We start from the raw sequence: 19,097 nt of genomic DNA, 5'->3' as shown, positions 1-19,097 counted from the left end.
CTCCAAGAGTTTCTTGAATGTGATGATTGTATGTTAATAAAATTTTGCCTGCATGACTCTCAGTGTTTTCAAAGTGTTTCCTATACATTTTTTTTAATGAATACTCACCACTTAGAAAACCATAAGATAAATACTATTTCAGTGCGATCTTGTAGAGGAGGCCACTGGCATCCAGAGAACGTGAATAACTTAATCATAATCACTCAGCTAGTCAGGAGAATGCTCAGGCCTGAATCCTGGATTCTGACAACAGGCCCACAGACAGCCCTCTCTCTAGGTACATCGCTGGAAAAATACATGTTGATCATCTCCTTTGAGTCTGTGATTGTTTAGAAGGATGACTGCAATGATCATCTGCTATTAGTTATGGCACGATACTAATAGGACAATTAGAAAGAAAACACAAGAGCTTCTATTCTTCATAAGAGCGAAATAATTGTAATAAATTATCTGTATGTTGGACATTAGATGAGTATTCCTCTAACTGTGACATAATTGGGTTCTTTTGGGCTCTTTAGTACAGGAGGAGATTCAAAGCTGAGGCAAGTTATACAATATCTGAGAAAACATGTATTTAGCGTCAATGCGACATTGTGACTTGTATGGCAGTTTTCACCTAATAATTTAAAAATAGCATTTAACGTAAAGAAGTTGAACCTCAAGATTTTTTTTTCCCCAAAAGTGTACTTGTCCCCAGTCTGTAGCAGGACTCCCTCCAACATTCCCTAAGCCTTAATTAAATAAGAGCAGGAGAGAACACTGGGCTTGGGTTCAGGATAAATATCCCCGGCTTGAACGGGAGCTGTTGCTTTAATGACTTGGAATACATCCAGAAGGCTCAGAGTGGCTAGCAGGCAAAGCTGACAGCTACTGGATCTTGCAGCAATAACATTCTAACCAATTAAAAGCTGAGCTAGAAATAATGGTTTGTCACTGAGTGGTGTTTCAGAAACCAATTGGTCCAGATTAACCAGAGGATTAACTTTTCTAACTGAATTTAAAGGTCACGGGAAGCTGACTTTAATGAAAAGAAAGAGAAAAAGCATTCAATTAGAAGAGGAAAACTTACATATAGAAATTAGGTTAATAGATCTTGCTGTATTATTTATAGACGAGTAACCAAACTGCTGTCTTCTTTTACAGCAAGAGTTCATAGTCAAGGATAAATATGTTCATTATAAAAAAAGAAAATTAAATGAGAAATCAAGTATTTCTAAGGGATTCCTCTATCGGAAAGGACATGGATGGGCTTCCAACCTCCACAAGTGTGTTCATTTTTAGAAAGGATTCTTGGTAGGTAAATCCAACCTACTTTTGACTGATACTAACTCTGATGGGATCGAAGTGCAGTTAATGATTGGACCATCTGCCTTGTGGGGTCCCAACTCATCAGACGGCACTTGTGTGGGTAAGACCACCCCAGCGGCCCATCTTTATCAGAGCAAGTGAGGCGTGTGCAGAGGAAAGGCTCCAGTGCCACTTGCAAAGCTTTTCACCCCTTGTATGAAGGATGACGTGTCTTGTTCCTCTAAGATGCACCTCTTCCTACAGTAACCAACTCCAACAGCATCCATCTCCTGGTGGGCCTGTCAACCCCTTACACATGAAGTGGAAATAGTTTGCTATGGGTGCAAGAGTCTTGGGATAGACCATCCGTGAGTTACTGGTGCGCAGTTCCATGTTAAAATGATTTCCAGTTTCAAGTTATTTCCTGTGCCTAGGACGCAGTAGGTTTAATAATCACTTATGGAGAGAAGGTTGGGTGAAGGGGAGTTGAAGGGAAAGAAGGAGGGAGGAAAGTTGATCTGAGGGAAGCAAGATGTTGCTGTTGACTGGAAGGGATTAGAAGGGCCCAAGTCAGTTGGGTGCTGTCATATGTGTAGAAGTTAAGCGGACTGGATTTTGATGTGAAGACTAACATCATGTCAGAGTGTGTGAAGGACTTTAGAGAAGTATAACCCCCCAACTGGTTCAAGGGAGCCTTTTGCTCCCTCTCTGTGATATGTATCAGCAGCCCTTAAAAGGAACCAATCCTACCCAAGCCAGGCAGGGACTGGCATTTTCGGCAGGATCTGAACTCTTACAATGGATCTATTCACAGACATACCAGACCCAGACAATTTTCTGGACTCTCTCCCCTGGTTAGTCGGTCTAATGCTCAGTCCAGCTGGAATATCCTTCTGAATAGGGTTGAGCCCTCATTAAAAGTTCCTCAGGGAGAGAAACCAGATTTTATGCCTATATTCAGGGATAATTTTCAGTTGGTGTGCTCTGGTTTGTCTCTGCTGACTATTAAGAGATCAAAGTGGTTTGGTACCTGCGGAAAACGGCTATTGCCATCAGTACCTCCCACCTCATAACGCTCCCCACCTTCGCCGCCCTCACCTCTCCTTCGCCGCCCTCACCTCTCCTTCGCCGCCCTCACCTCTCCTTCGCCGCCCTCACCTCTCCTTCGCCGCCCTCACCTCTCCTTCGCTATCCAGCAACGAAAGGCCTGGCCCAGAAGGGGACCTCCAGGACTCTGAACCACCCACCCCTGCAACCAACGCCCACTCTTAAGGGTCGGGTAGAATAGTTCAGATATTGCTCCTGCCTATATCTGTGCTCTACCGTTAGTGGGTATTAATGCTTCTTATGTGTATCCCCCCATTGTTTCAGCTTAGAGAGGTCCCCACACGGACTCCTCTTGACTCAGAAGCACCTAAGTAAATTATCTGCAGCTGAACCAGTGAAGCTGTTGGTCAACATCCTTCACCTATAAACACCGAGGCTGGACCTATATATCCCAAAGTGAAGCTTAGAGGTTACTGTGGCCGGCCTTATTTTCACGTGAAGGTGGTCAAACTAGTTTTCTTCACATAAAATAAACTTTGCTGACTGGATGAAAATGGACCAGTTAGGGGGACTGAATTAACCAAATAGTTGACGACCTCACTTCATTCCAGGTATAACCTTAGGGTTAGCATTTTATAGCAAGAAACATGAGCATTTCAATCCTTCTCAGCTTCAGCAGAAGTCTTTTGTCATAGTTCATTTTTCTAAGCTATCAGTTTAAGCTTTTTTTCCTTTTAAATCAGTTTGACTCAAATCATAAGAGTAGCTGTGACCAGATTGGCAAATGTCCCTATTTTACACCTGCTAAAAAGTTCTTGTCTTTCTAGTAACGTTTCACCTCAAAGTAAAGTCACCCCTCTGTGGAGGGGTCGCCTGCGGCTGAGCAGAGTGGTGTTTGCTCCACTTCGGAGACCCGGCTGAGCTGCAGTTGATAGGTTTTGTGAAAAGCACAGTCAGCAAATGCTGCTGGAATTCTGCTCGTGGGCCGTGTCCTCCTCTGAGTTGTAGGGACTCGGCAAGGAGCAAAACCAAGTCCCTTCCCTGCGGGGCCTTAAAATAATCCTAAACGTCCATGCTGCTTGCTGGAAAAGAATCAGAAATTCCCGAAATGTTTTGATGCTCTTAAAAAAGACTCTGCTAAATTATTTTTCTATCTTCTTTTCCATTCATTCTAGTGGCCGTGTTTTTCCATATTATATCCTGGCTGGAGATGAGCAAACCTAAAAAGAAGGGAAAAACCTCAGATACTTCCTCTTAGAGTTACCATTTATTTATGCTCCAGATCGTTAGATGTAATCCTAATCAACTACTTCCCCATACATTTTCCACAAAGGGAGCACCTTTAGTAGAATGCCGAGTGCTCAGGATGGCTCTCTCCTGGGGTCCTCCCTGTATTGCACGGGGGCAGCCCTCGTGCTGGTACCTCAGTAGGGAAAATTCTTCCCTGCACACCCCCACCTGTGCAAGTTCAGTCTTCCTGGTCATTTGCAGACTCACTGCTTTGGTGTATACGTTCCCTCCGTATGTGGGATAGCCTTTAAAATTGAGGACGTTACAGCCAGGCGGAGACTGGTCCCTCCCCTCAAATCCTTGCTTAAACATTGCCCACCCCAGGATTCCCTCTCAGAGTCCCTGGCACGGAGCTCATCTCTCTTTCCTCTTCCAAGGCCCGTTCTTTAGCAAGTTCCTGCAGTCTATCCTGAAGTAGGGCTCTTTGTGTGTGCATCTGCCTCTTTTTCTAAAGCATGAGCTTCTAGAGGACCAAGGCTGCTGTATTTTAATCATTTTTGTATTTCCCAGAGTACCTAGCACAGTGAGTTACACAGAGTAGTCACTTAATAAATGCTTATTGAATTGAATAGAATAGAATAAAATAATTTACCGTCAGTGCGGTCCTTTATCACTGACTTGAAAAGATGGAGAGAGAGAAAATTGGGTTAAGCTGAGCTATACTCATTTTTGCAAATATACTACACCAGACATAAAGATCGTTCAATATATTTGTTTCAACTTTCTTATAGAATATTCCTTCAATTCACAGATACACTGTATATTGGAATGCTGAAGTGAATTACACATGAGGGTACCCTGTCTAAAGTATACGGAGTTTATAGAATTCCTAGGCTTTCTGGGACCTCCAAAATGAGAGAAATAAAGCCCATCAAACTTTTTCTGAAAGCCACGGGAGAGGAATAACGTACAAAAAGGTAATCATGCAGGAGCAGCCGCAACCAGACTCCCTAAGTTGTGTCAAACTGCCTGACTAGTTAGAGCCATGTTCAAGGGCATCTCCCGCCTTTTGCTCTAACTCTCCATCCCTCTGCTGCCTTGGGAAACATGCTCTCATTAAAAGGGATGGGAAACTAGCCACATCATTACATTCACTTAAGGCAGAGTTTAGCTGGTCAGTTCTCACCGCTGTCAGCAAGAGCTACCACTTTGGGATTTTGAGCACTTATAGGCCTCATGGTTTGGGTTGGGATTTTTATTTGTCTTACTTTAAAATTTACATGTCTTGAGAACAACTAAAATTCACAAGAACAAACTAATTAATGGATTCCATTTTTGACAGCTACAAGAAGACGGATGAGAAAGGAACATGCTTCCAGCAGCGTGTTATCAATTGGGAGGCAACAGTGCATTCCCTCTGTGTGGAACAGTGAGCTGGAACCGACCCTGACAGATGACACGGCCCTTTGACGGTGATGCCTGTACGAGCTGACAGCTCCACTTGCAGTCAGTCAAGTCCACACTTTGCAACGGAATTTTAACGGGCTTGATTTGCAGAATATGCTTTGCCTACTTCTCAGCTGGTAGCAGAAGTGAATAACAATTTCAAAGCATTCACATAAAATAGTGGATTCAAGGATCTCTTCCCCAACTTTCCTTTCCCATCAAAACTAAGAGTAGTAACAGTACATAAAGCATAATCTTGGAGAAAACCTGTAGGAGACCTAGGAAAGGAACCATCCTGCCCTTAAAATGAGGTTTTCTATAAATCAAGGTAGTTCCCATATTAGCCAAAATCTCTTAGGAAGGACATGATGCCAAAGTTCCCAGGGTAATTAGGATTTAATCATAAAAATAAGTGTGTGTGTGTGTGTATGTGTATGCGTGTGTGTGTGTATATGTATGCATGTGTGTGTGTGTGCGTGTGTATGCATATGTATGTGTGTATATATATATCCAAATTGCAGTAAAGGGACTGGCTGATTTCGTTATGTTTTTAAAACTTACTGAATGTGCTGAAAAACTGCTTCCAAATATAAGAATATTTTCCTTTAAGGGAATTCGTCTTACTCATTCACTCCCAGGTTTTAGATCATGCTTTTTTATTTTATCTTTTTTTGCAATCTATTCTCTTTGAACAAGACATCTGCATGAAGCTGATTTTCCTGTGTGACTTCTATAGAGTTACTATTCTGCGTCTCAATTCCTGCACAATAAAATGTAGCTAATCACCCTGTCACTACCAACACACCTCACAGGCTCAGAGCAAGAAATAAGGGCATCCGGGGTTGCAAACTAGTGACTGGAAGGCCAAATTGGATTGGCAGGGGTGTTGTGAATTTGAATGCCTCTAGGCTGGGCAGGTAGCCTCCAGCTTCCAAAGCCTCTGCTCCTTGTCTAACACTGTGTCTCTTTGCACATTTACGTAACTTGCCTGGGCTAGGAAGACAATTGGATTTATGACCTTGGCATCATCAACCGAAGTATACTCACTCCTCCTCAGAGAAACACATAGTAAGTCTATCATTGTTGGTTTCAAAAGACTCACCATAAATGGAAATTATAAATAGAATTTAATGGTGGAGACAGGCAAATGCAAATGAAATAAGCATACAGTTACAAAGAACCACTACAGTGAAGGATAGTATTGGGATATATTGCAAACTCTGTTCCAAGGATGGTAACTAGCACTGAGCCACACACACTCTTAGCCAGTCCTCCCCTCCATCCCTAGAGCCCTCACCCAATAGGCAAACATGTAGAGAGCCAAAACTAGCAATCTTTTCTCAGGCCAAAGCAAGGGACTTATTTGTTACTTGGGTTATCGAGACAATTAGGATAACTGACCCAAGCTTCACATATGTATAATTACAAAAGATTCGAGAAGTCCTAGGGAAGGCAACTGACCCAAGCTTCACATATGAATACTTACAAAAGATTCGAGAAGTCCTAGGGAAGGCATATGTGGGAGAGATGAGTTTCTGAAATGTCTTGAAGAAGAAAAGGTTTGTGGATTGGTGGAGGAAATGAAGAAGTCATTTTAAGCAGAGAGCATGGTTAATGCAAAGGTTCAGTGATGAGAAAGACTAAATTATCACCGCTAGAATGGAGCCCATGTGGTTTGTAATGAGGAAAAGATAAGGCTGGGCTCCCTGGATTGACTACAAACACAAAGTATTACAGCATGCCAATTTGTAAGGAAACACATTTCATAGACTGCATACAAAAGCCAAGTAAAACGTAATGACCTTCCATTTGTTTTACGGTAATTGGACATTTATTTCATAAAGTGAGTGCTGCTATTATACCATGACCCGTGATAAAAAGGAGAACTTCTCAGTTTACATTGCACCCATCATAACCTTGAATATTAAAATAAACTTACATGCTCCATTAACTAGAAAATAATTCCCTTCCATGCCTTGAATTTGCCTAGGGTGTGGTTCTCAGTGAGGACAAGTTCAATTGATATGCTTGAAGAATTCTAATTAAGAAACAAGGTAATTTCAAAGGTATGACATTTAATGCGTTACTAGCGTCTTTTTAATGCATGTTTTTATTCCATTCTTCAATTTCTTGAAACCCCATATTTTTTTAAGGTTTAACTTTGTGATTCCTATATCAATTAAACCTTATCAGCTAATTTCTTATCCCATAGATGAAAATTATCATAGGCTGATAAAGGGTATTTGATTAATGCTTAGTATGCTTAGAATAATGTATCAATGAGCATTAGTTGGATATTTATATGCTAAGTGCTTTGGTAGTATTCAAAGAATTATTTTTTCCCCTCTAATGAAGCAGTTGATGATATAAAATAGAAAATTGTAGATAACAGATATCCTTATTAAATTAATGCTTTTTGCCAGGTTTCTCTTTTCTTGAATCTCTGGATAATCGATTTTTATTTGCAAAGCCCTTGACCAATTAAAAGAGAGAGAAACACAAAATGGTTATAACATCAAATAGATTACATACAAGTTTTAAATAATATGGGTAGACTGTAAAAGATTCTAAGAAAATTTCCCATCATAGATGGAAAAATGAGGGAACAAAATTCAAATAAGTAACTCTAGTCAGGTAACAGACGAGTATCCAAGTGAGACAGGATGCCCAAGTGCTTGGGGCATCCAGGACTGTGGTCTCCTCAATGGCCAATGCATGCTGCATCCACACTACATTCCCACAGTGAAACCAAAAGCCTCTTTGCAGGAAAGACACAACCCAACATTACTTTGCACGGGAGTGAGAAAATCAAGGCAGTCAGGAAATACGTGGTGATTTGGGTCACCATCTTAACTGTGACAGGATTTGTCCCCCTCTTTTTTTAACCAGGATAATCAACGGTTTTTGTCAGGACATTACCCTAAACATGTAAGCATTCGAGACAGGATTATGCAGAAACCAAGGTAATAGCTCCTGGCTGGAACAACCTCTATGTTCAAAGCAAGTCTTAAAGTTAATTAAGAACTTTCTTTTTGATTGTTTCTATACACTGAAATCAACTTATCTGTTTTATGGGAATTTTCTACAAAAGAGTTGTATGGAATTATGTGGGTTGGCCTATTCTTCTTTCCTCCTAAGTGGAAGATAAAATTTAAAAAATGATACAAGAACTTCTGTCTGATGTTAAGTGACAATTTTATTCAATAAGACCTTCTTCATAACATATGTAGCTAGAAATGAGTGTGTTAACTGCAAATAGGTCTTTTCAAAACCTATTAGTTTTTTTTTTTTTTTTTGAAGATTTTATTTCTTTGAGAGAGAGAGAGCACAGGCAGGAAGGGGGAGGGAGAGGGAGAATCAGGCTTCCCACTGAGCAGGGAGCCCGATGTGGAGCTGGATCCCAGGACCCTGGGATCATGACCTGAGCCAAAGGCAGCTGCTTAACCAAAGCAAAACCGACTGAGCCACCCAGGCACCCCCAAAACGTATTAGTCTTATCGGCAATCATTTACTCTTTCTTTTCTTTCCTACACACAATTCTGGCCTCAGTTGCATTAGGTTCACCTTCCCAAATCTTCTGGGACTCTACCAAATGGATCTTAGAGACGCCAGGAAAACCAACACACACTCAGTGTAGCCACCATCTCTTTGCTGACATGGTCCCTTGCTGTTTGCTCAGGCTCCAGATTCCTTCCTTTCCCTTCATTTCTTCATCCATTCAGTAAAAATTGATGGACTGTGTGTCAGGCTGTGCTCAGTGCTGAAGAAACAATGATGAACCCCGTAGGCTTGGTCACTACCCCTGGGGAGTAGTTGGCAGAGGCAGCTATGTAAGCAGTTACAGCCCAATCCAGGAGAGGCTGAAACAGGGAAACCTAGAAGGGGAGCCCAACCCAAAGGCCTGGAGACACTTCCGGGAGGAGATGACACTTCAGCAGATACCTAAACACAAAAGGAAATTGGCCAGCGAAGGGGTGGAAGGTGTTCCTGGCAGACAGCGTAGCATATGCCAATGCCCAGATGCAAGGAATGTGAAGGACATTCAGGATGGCTGGGATGTGGCACACTTGGGAGGGGATGGTGGAGATGCGCCCGAAGCTGCATAGCTGGGCAGGGGCAAGGTCCTGCGGGGCCTTATAAACCATGTCAAGCTAAGAGTTCATCCTTAGAGAATGGGGGGGGGCATTGCAGGAACTTCCGTTTGAACCACATATATGTTATCTACACTCCCCTTGTTATCAAGGGCAACGAAGGGAGAGAGGCCGTAATTTCTCTCCTTGACAAATACCTTATTGTCCTCTTTATCTTATTATGCTCTTCCTCCTCCTCCTCTTTCTCTCTCCTCTCTCTGTATGCACTGGAAGAAGAGTTTTCCATCTTTTGGGGGGTTCTCTCTCCTTGAAATGGCCTTCTAAAAATCTCTCTGTCTTCTTTTGTCCTCCAACACTCTTTACTGAAGTGTGTCTTCCCAGATTAAAAAAACATTTTAAAGCACCTATTATCGTCAGACATTGTGAGCAAAAACAGACACACTGCCTGCTCTGTTAGAATTTACATCTTTGCTATAAATTCTTAAAGAAGACCCTAAATAAGTAAAAAAAAAAAAAAAAAAAAAAAAAAGGTATTTTCCCAGTGATAAAGGAATAAAAGTTTGGAAGCACTGAGCAACTTTTTTCCCCCATGAACATTTCAGAGCATACAAATCTGGATTGAAATGAATTATTGGCTCATACCGAAGTGCTGTTGACATGAAGACAAATATTTAGGCAAGTTATAAACTGATGTGTGAAGGCCACAGCAGTATCTTAACTTCTCCATCTCCTCTCCCGGCTTCACTCAGAACTGTTTTGTGAAAATGTCTCAAACTGCTGCAGTAGACAGTCACACCAAAGGCAGGTTTCCAGAAAAAAAAAAAAGAAAGAAAAAGAAAACGTGGCAGCAGCTTCTTTGCCACCACCGAGATGAATGTCGGTCTGTTATTTATACCCTCGAGCACATGACTCCGTGGCGTGCCTGGAGGCGCGACAGAGCAGGAAGGAAGAGGAGGACATGGGACAGGGCTCAAACACACATGGCTGGGGCAAGGAGGCCTGCAGGCAGGAGAAAGAAAATGTATGCCATTTTCCCTAGGATTCGGTGGGGAGGGATAGCCATTAAGTCAACTTTGCTGGCTAAATTCACATCCCCGAGCTGAGATGTATTAAGGGTTGCTGTAATGAGGGGTTGGCTCGAAGATGACAATCAGTAATTCATGAGTATTTATTGGCCACCTTTGTAATAGATGGCACCGAGAGTTACAGAAGAGCAGAAATCCAAATGAGGAGGTAAGGGTGTGTGTTTTCTTCTAGCTGCTTGCCACTGGTTCCTTCTCTGGGTGGGAGGAGCTGCTGTTGCCTGGCTTGGGGACACTGACATCTTGGGGAAAATGCTTCCCTTCCCTGTGGTTTCTCTCATGCCATTCTGGGACTTCCTCTCATTGGTCGTACCTCTAGAGAGTTAAAAAAGTCATTTCTGGAATGAGGCTGCAGATGCTCTGATGTGGACATTCCTTAACCAGAAAACTGTTGGGATCTGGCTTCCATCTATTGGGGGTTCATCCTGCCAACGGAAGTACAGGGGACTTTTCTTAAATTGAATTGAAGGTGTATATGAGGCAATGGTCTCCAACCTGGCTGTCTATCGGAATCCCTGTAAGGGCTTTTAAAAATATGCATTTGTGGCCTATTGCCACACCTTTGACTGAGTCAGAATTTTCAGAGTTACCAGAATCCTAAATTTTCAAAAGCTCTCAGGGTGAGTCCTCTACAACCAGTCCTTGAATGTGCTGGGGAAAAACTAAATAGCAACTCGTACTAAGACTATGTTGTTGGACTCTATAAACAGTTCGCCTTCTGAATTTCGATTAATTGAGCAACGATAACTTAAACATCTACCAAGTGTTGTATGGGAGTCACTAACAGACATGGTTACTTTTCTAAATGTAGGTTAACACTGTTCAGCTGCTCACAAATACAGTAGTCCCATATTACCCACAGCTTTAGCTACTTGAGAGCAGTGGCAGATGCTCCTTTCGAGGTATTGGCAGAAGGTCAATAATAGTCCCCTGCTAAGTCGCAATGCCTACATCATTCTCTTTACTTCATCTCATCACGTAGGCATTGTATCATCTCACACCATCACAAGAAGAGGGGGAGCTCAGTACGATAAGTTATTTAGGGAGAGAGAGAGAGACCACATGCACATAACTCTTATTACAATATGTTGTTATAATCGTTCTGTTTTTATTATTAGCCATTGTTGTTAATCTTGTACTGTGCCTAATTCATAAATTCAGCTTTATCATAGGAATGCATGTATAGGAAAAAGCAGAGTATATATAGGGTTCCATACTGTCTGCAGTTTCAGGCATCTACTGGGGGTCTTGGAATGTATCCCCATGGATAAAGGGGGGACCGTTGTGTTATCTTCTTTAAATGTATTGTTTTAAGATTTTATTTATTTATTTGAGAAAGAGATAGAGAGCACAAGTGGTGGGGAGGGGCAGAGGGAAAGAGAGAGGAAGAAGCAGACTCCCTGCTGAGCAGGGAGCCCTAAGCAATGTGGGGCTCAATCCCAGGACCTGAGCTGAAGGCAGACGCTTAACCGACTGAGCCACCCAGGTGCTCCCGTATTATCTTCTTTAATGATTAAAACAGCACTAGGCAGTAAATACTATTATTATCCCATTTTGCCGATGGAGGTGCTAAGCATTATGCCAGTTAAATATCTTGACTAAGTCATGTCAGAATTTGAATCCAGGTCAGTATAACCCAAGAGCCTGAGCTCCTAACCTCTCAGCCTACTGAATTTCTGTGCATTTAATAAAGATGAGACTTAAGAGGAAACACTGTGCACTACTGTGTGGCACATCATTTAAACAACTGGAAAAAATTACTAGCTTTCTGAGTAAAAAGCTTTAAGTGGACTACTTTCTGAAGTTTTTTTTTAAGTTAACTTAATCAGTGAGCAATGTGTGAGCTCCATTCAAAGGTAAGAATGCAAAGATAAAATACTGCTGAATTCAATATTTATGAGTATAAATAGAAAGTTACTTATTTACATAGGTAGATGTAAACATAGCCAAATATAGACATCTATGATTTTTTCCTCAGTCAAGCTTTCTTAGAATTCCTATTCTGATATATTTTAAGTGATTTATATTTACATCAATGCTGTGGTGATGATGCACTTCAAGGCTCGCAGCTTTTAAGGTATCTTCTAAATTTGCATGTGTCCAGTAAAAGCAAATAACAAAATGACCTTGATGCAAATGACATATTTTATTGAATTATAAGAAATAATAAATGTGACCACAGAGGAAGTTCCCTTGACTATTTGTGCTTTTTAAAATTATCTACTTTCAGTACCTAGCCATATAAAATAAATGTTTTCATATAAGGTAAGCTGTTTGCTAACAATTCTGGTTTGGGACCCAAAAGAGGGTGCTAAAGAATTAAAGAAGCATTTACAACAAACCCATTGGAAACCGATAATATATGTCATGGTCCAGGATGCTCCTTAACCTGTTTTCACCAATTTAATCACAGTGTGAACTCTGAGCAAGTTACTTAACCTCTTTGTACTTCAGCTTCCTTATCAGAAAAATAAGGTTGATAGTGGTACCCTTTTCTTAGGGGGGGATTTGAAGGATGGAAAGAAATAGTAAATGTAAAACATTTCAACAGTCCTTGGCATAGGAAGCACCCAATACAGTTGGCTCTTGTTAATTCAATTCAGCAAATACTTACTGACTGCCAGTCATAGAAAACAAAAGCTGTCCATCTTGTGGATAATAACTGTCACGTACTAAGCCACACACTTTCTATGTACTCTCTCATTTAACCCTCACAGTAACCAATAGAGTCAAGATGCTTTTTAGCCTGTTTTATAGATGAGGAGACTGAGGCCTAGAGAGGCAGCACAGGTAGAAGAGCTCCCAAGCCCAGAGCCGGCTCCCCTGGCCACCACGCCCTGAGCTGGGCACTGGAAGGCCACTGTGAGCCTAAGCCCCAGGATCCCTTGCCCTTGAGAGGCTACAGTCTAGAAGAGAAGACAACCATTAATCAAAAATTACCAAGGTAATTATGGTCTGGCCCTTCTCTGAGGAACTGACATTTGACCTGACTGAAGAGTCTCGAGGAGTCAACCTGATGAAGGAAGCATGGTAGTCACTGGGAGAACGTTCCAGGCCAGACGACTTTCCAGGTCTTCCCCATGAGGGGAGGCCACCCTTTTCTACTGCACAGTGCCCTGACCTGGGAGGTCCACTCTGCTCAATCCCTCCCAACCCTTCCACATTCCTCTCTAGCAATAGGGCCCCACTACCTGTTGCTTCAGGGGTCCTCTCACTCCAGACCTCAGCCTAACTACCTCTGCTGTATTTGTTTGATCCGTGGGGAGTTCGGCCATTTTGCCACAGCACATGGTGAAAGGCCAGTGCCGTGTCTTTAGCGTTCTCTTCTCACCCTGCCATCTCACTCAGTACACCCAGAATATGACATTGCACGGGACACATTCAACCAGAGAGTGAGCAGCCAGTCTCTTCTGAACGACTTCAGTCTCTGCAAGTCATGCTCTTAGAGCCTTCCTGCTAACTTGGCAGAAGTGTTGAGGACTGGCAAGAAGGAGGAAAGATAAAACCCACACGAAGCACTCCCCAATGAGTTGATGACTTCTGACTCCAGTGTTCCCTTTAATCCCCATCCCTGTAGTAGTAGAACCAATTGGGCTAACTCTTAACAAGCTCCAAGGATGGTGTTTGTTTCTACTTGCTTTCTGTTTTCCTTATAATGGGGTGTCATCGATTCATCTTTACATCAGTCTTGGGTCCTGAATGTGAGAGAATCCAGGAGAATAAAAAAAAAATTCTAATCAATATCTTGCTATAGCCTACACATTTCTAGCAGTTTTCTGTTCACAGATTTATGCTGCCACCTGATAATGGTGTATGTGTGGGGGGTGTATTTCCTCAAACCCCAGCTTCTGGAACATAGGCCTCCCTGTGGTTCTGTAAGTCATCTATCTCATATGTTCATATATTCTTCTGCTGATATTTTTATGTGCTTACTAGTGTCATGTGCTCTTTGGGGAGCAATTAACAAAACAGACAAATTGGCTGTCTCCTTGCAGCTTGCACTCTAGCAATGGAGCAACCATTCTCTATGCAGGTAGATTAGTACGGGTAAGAACATGAAAGAAATTAAGTCTCCCTACATGGCTTGGGCTGTTCCAGATTCTGGTTCTTTTACAATGAGATATCTGCCATTTTCTGTGTGTGTGTGTGTGTGTATGTGTGTGTGTGTGTGTCTATCTGTCGTCTTTCTCGCTCTCATTGATTAATCCTTAGTCTGTTGAAGCTGTGTTTCTTTCGCCACCTATAAGATCTCGTTCTTTCTAAAACTATTCACTTCCTCTTGACCCACTTCATGGAGTTCAATTTTGATCTCTTGTACCCTGATACTAGAACCACTGGGCTCCTCTGGGTGATTCATACCTGTTCCTTATCTTTTACTTTGCTCCCACAGCCTGTAGCTTTGCTTCCATTATAGCATTTCCACACTTGAGGGCGGGGGCTAGGTCATTCCTCTTTGTAACTCTTCCGCCTCACACTCACACACACACACACACACACACACACACACACACACACACCTCCACCACCACTGCCCACGTCACAGCTGCCAACACTGCTATCTTTGTGCCTTGTACAAAGTAGGAATTCAACAGAAATGGTTTGAGTTGAATTGTTTATCCATCAGCAATTAACCTTTAACAACGCCCGTGCAGTCTTTTAATAACTCTGGTCGGCGGTATAAGGGCTCCTCCACTCCCAAGCTGGCCACAGGGATGATTCATCATAGATGATTCTACAGGAAGTGACCGACCCTTGCTGCCCAGCTGTCCATTAGCTGTGGCTATTGTAAGAATAACCAGAGACCTTCGAATTCCATGTCCTCTCATGATCCATGAACTCCCGAAAAGATAGATACATAAAGGAGAGGTCTGTTTCAAAAAGCTTTGCAGTGTTAGCCAGACTTTAAAACCTTATTTATTGTGTTCATAATACGTCAATTTAGGACTCATGTTTGGTCAACTCTGCTGAAAAATGTTAGAATTGCAATCTGAGCTTTCTTTGTTGGTTTGAATTTTCCATAGAAGAATTTCTCCTATAATGAAAATAACCAAAAGGGCTTTCATTCATGAAAATATTTGAGGCATCCGAAAGCCTAGTACATGTAGGAGTACTTTTGTACTGGTCTTTTTGAAGAAAATTTCTTTTAACTCTTTTTTAACTCTATCAAAAATATTATGACAGATCTCTCAGCAAATGCCTCTTCACAAATGACTGTAAAATAGACACTAATTTTTAGAAAAGATATTTTCACTGGGAGTGGACAAAAGTGGAGGGTAGATCAAGGTTAATCTCAGTAAAAGAAAGTAAAGATTAAAAAACCTCTTGGGGTAATGGACTGAAAAAAAAATAAACAATGAATTTTCCAAGGCCAATTTAGGGCAAATTTTCTATGGTAATTTCTGATTAAACAAAAGAATAAAGAGGGAACTTGACATGTCATTTGTTCTCCACGTGATTTGGAGAAATTGTGACTCATGCTTTCCTTAATTTTATCCCTTGCTACTTTGAAACTCGGCAAAAGGCTTGGTCATGGAGTTAGAGCATTAGAAGGACAATTCCTTGACTCTTGAGCCGCTCAGTAGTTTCTAGAAAGATGGTCTTTCAGGAGATCCTGCAAGAAAAGAAGTAGAATTTATCATAACATAGAAGAACGTAAAGGAGGTTTGCACTGGGGATAGAAATGGGTAGAATTATAGTCATTAATTTAAATGGTTTAGAATAGATAGGATTTGCTTCAATTTAAAATGAGAAAACAGTAGATGATTCCCTCATTGATCCATTCAATCTTCTAACAGATATTTACTTTGCATCTGCTATGTGCTAAATATCCATTCATTATGGAAAAAAAATAGCCAGGTAGTAAAATTAAACTAACCTATTTTAAAGATCCCATTGTCCTATTACCAGCATATGATTTACCTGGAGGCATGCCATAATCTTCTGTATTAAGGATTCCTAGAAGTTTTTCTAGGGCTAATCGGACTAAAATTCCAGCTTCCATAAAACGTATAAAAATTCCATGTTTCTTCAAAGAATCAAGAAAAGTAAAGCAGTGAAGTTGTGTCAGAAGCTGCAGGATTGGTGAATACATTAAGTATGCTCTACAAGTGGTAAAGTGTAGGTCATAAAACAAATGTCATATTGAAACATTAAGATTTTAATAATAAAGTTGCTAATAATTATATTTAAGAGTGACATTCTTTCCTTGCTATCCTTAAAGAGTAAGTCCAAAATAAACATAATTCATTAATTTAGGAATTAAGAGTACAAATCAAAATAGCAATGAGATACCTCTTTGCCTTCCAATCAACAAATACCATTTTACAATGATAGTGCCTCTTGTTGGCGGGAGTTCTTGATAATAGGAAACCTCAGATAACCATCAGTAGGAGTATAAATTGAAACAATCTTTCTGGAGGACATTTTAATACATATAACAAAAACGTCTAAGATATTCATTCTTTTTGATCCAGCCATTCTACTTGGAGGAATGAGAGCTATGTAAAAAAGATAAATATCCAAGGATATTCATACAACATTATTTATAATAACCCAAAATTGAAACTCATTAAAATGTCCAATAGGGACTATTACAAATTTAGGTTGCATCTATGTTTTGTCATTAAACATTAAAAATCACAGTGTATAATTGTTAATGCACAGAGAAATGTTCATCATCTACTGTTAAGTAAAAATAACAAATGATACAGCAGTGTATGATACGCATGTTTCAGTCTGCTCAGGCTATTATAACAGGACACCATAGATGGGGTGGCTTAAACAACAGAAAGTTATTTCCCACAGTTCTGGAGGCTGGAAGTCCAAGATCAAGGTGCCAGGCAATTTGGTATCTGGTGAAAACTGTTTTCCTGGCTTGCAGAAGACCACTGCCTTCTTGCTGTGTCCTCACACGGTGGGGAGAGAGAAAAAGGAGAGGAGGAGAGGAGGGTGGGTGGGGACAGAGGGGAGAGTCTCTCTGCTGCCTCTTTTTTTATAAGGATACTAATCCTATTGGACTGGGGCCCCACCTTCATGATATCATTTAACTTTAATTACCTCCTAAGGGCCCTATTGCCAAATACAGTCACATTGGGAGTTCAGGCTTCAACATAAGAGTGGGGAGAGGGAGGAAGTAACAAACATCTGGTCCATAACAACATGTATATTTCCAAATACACAACATATATTATATATGTATATGGAAAGAGGCCTGAAGGCTACACATGATATGTATCAAAATATTAACAATGCTTATGTTTAGGTAGTAGGATTGAAGGATTGATGTTTAGATAGTAGGTAATTTATATTCTTTCTTTCTTTGTGCGTTTCTGTCAATTCAGAGTGTTCTATTAAGAATGTGTAAATATCTTCTCCCATTCCATAGCTTGTCTTTTTGTTTCGTTGATGGTTTCCTTTGCCGTGCAAAAGCTTTTTATTTTGATGTAATCCCAATAGTATAGTTTTGCTTTTGTGTCCCTTGCCTTAGAAGAGTTATCTAGAAAAACATTGCTATGTCTGATGTTGGAGAAATAACTGCCTCTATTCTCTTCTAGGACTTTTATGGTTTCAGGTCTCACATTTAGGTCTTTAATCCATTTTGAGTGTATTTTGGTGTATGGTGTTAAAAGGCAGTCCAGTTTCATTCTTTTGCGTGCAGCCATCCAGTTTCCCCAACACCATTTGTTGAAAAGACTGTCTTTTCCCCATTGCACATTCTTGCCTCCTTTGTTGTAGATTAATTGATCATGTATGTGTGGGTTTATTTCTGGGCCTCTATTCTGTTCTATCGACCTATGTGTCTATTTTGTGCCCATACCATGCTGTTTTGATTACTGCAGCTTTATGGTGTATCTTGAAACCTGGGATTGTGATGCCTCCAGCATTGTTCCTCTTTCTCAAGACCCGCACTACTTGCCCAAGTACATTTCTTGCAGAACCCCTGGGATACGTTAAAGTTGCGGAAAAAGAGACCTCTGTAGTTAAGGATTTTAAGGGAACAAAAGAATATAAAAACAAACAGCCACTACCAGGCCAGGAGATAGCCTAGCCATATAAGAGATAATAAATCAGTGGTAAAACTCCCAGTGCTGTTTCAAAAGTAAAGACTGACTTAACGCATATTCTTGAATCCTGTTGGCGGACCGAAACCTCTTTGAGTACTTGAACACCGGACTAACTAGAGCCTGAGAACTTTTGATACTGACCCCTGAAGGCCCTTGAGACTTTAATCAACTAGGACCCTGGACTCTGTTGACTTAGGATGACTTTTGCCCCAATTCTATACTGAATTGTCCTTTGCTGAGCCCCTTCATGAAAGAACGTGTGTCTTCTTAGCTTAAGACCTCCCCAATTTTGTTGTTCAAGGGGCCATTGCCCTGGTTCTCCATGCTTGTTGCAAGTAAAACAAACACTTCCTTCCCTCCCCCACCCCCACACAGAAGTATTACTTTTGTAATCAGAAAAACACAATAAATAGCGTATGTATTTTTAATCTCATCACCATAGCACGGATCCTCAATGAGCTGACCATGCGCAGAGCAGGCTGCCCATTGTGGAGGCCAGCCCTGGAATTGCTTTGGGCAATGTATGCACAGCACAGTAGGGAACAGCCCGACCTGCTGAACTTCCAAAGGAACCGGTAAGAGATAATACAAAGACAAAGCTTTCATGGGATTTCAAGAAACAGCTACTTCTCCAGGAGGGCCTTATTATAAATGGGGTTTCCGAAGAATATGAAAGCCAAATAAGAATAACTAACTCTTGAGTGGCACTTTTAACTTTTCCAAAGCACTCGCACATTTATTAATTCATTTGATCCTCATAACAACTATGGAGGCAGGGCAGCTACTAGTATTCCTATTTTAACAATGAAGACATAAAGGTAAAGAGCGATTAAGAAGAGGAACCCACAGCA

Source organism: Leptonychotes weddellii, chromosome 8 (genome assembly GCF_054177405.1).
Source record: "Leptonychotes weddellii isolate Sample4059 chromosome 8, ASM5417740v2, whole genome shotgun sequence".
NCBI lineage: Eukaryota > Metazoa > Chordata > Mammalia > Carnivora > Phocidae > Leptonychotes > Leptonychotes weddellii.
The sequence above is the reverse complement of the archived record's forward strand: the minus strand, read 5'-3'. Positions refer to the sequence as shown.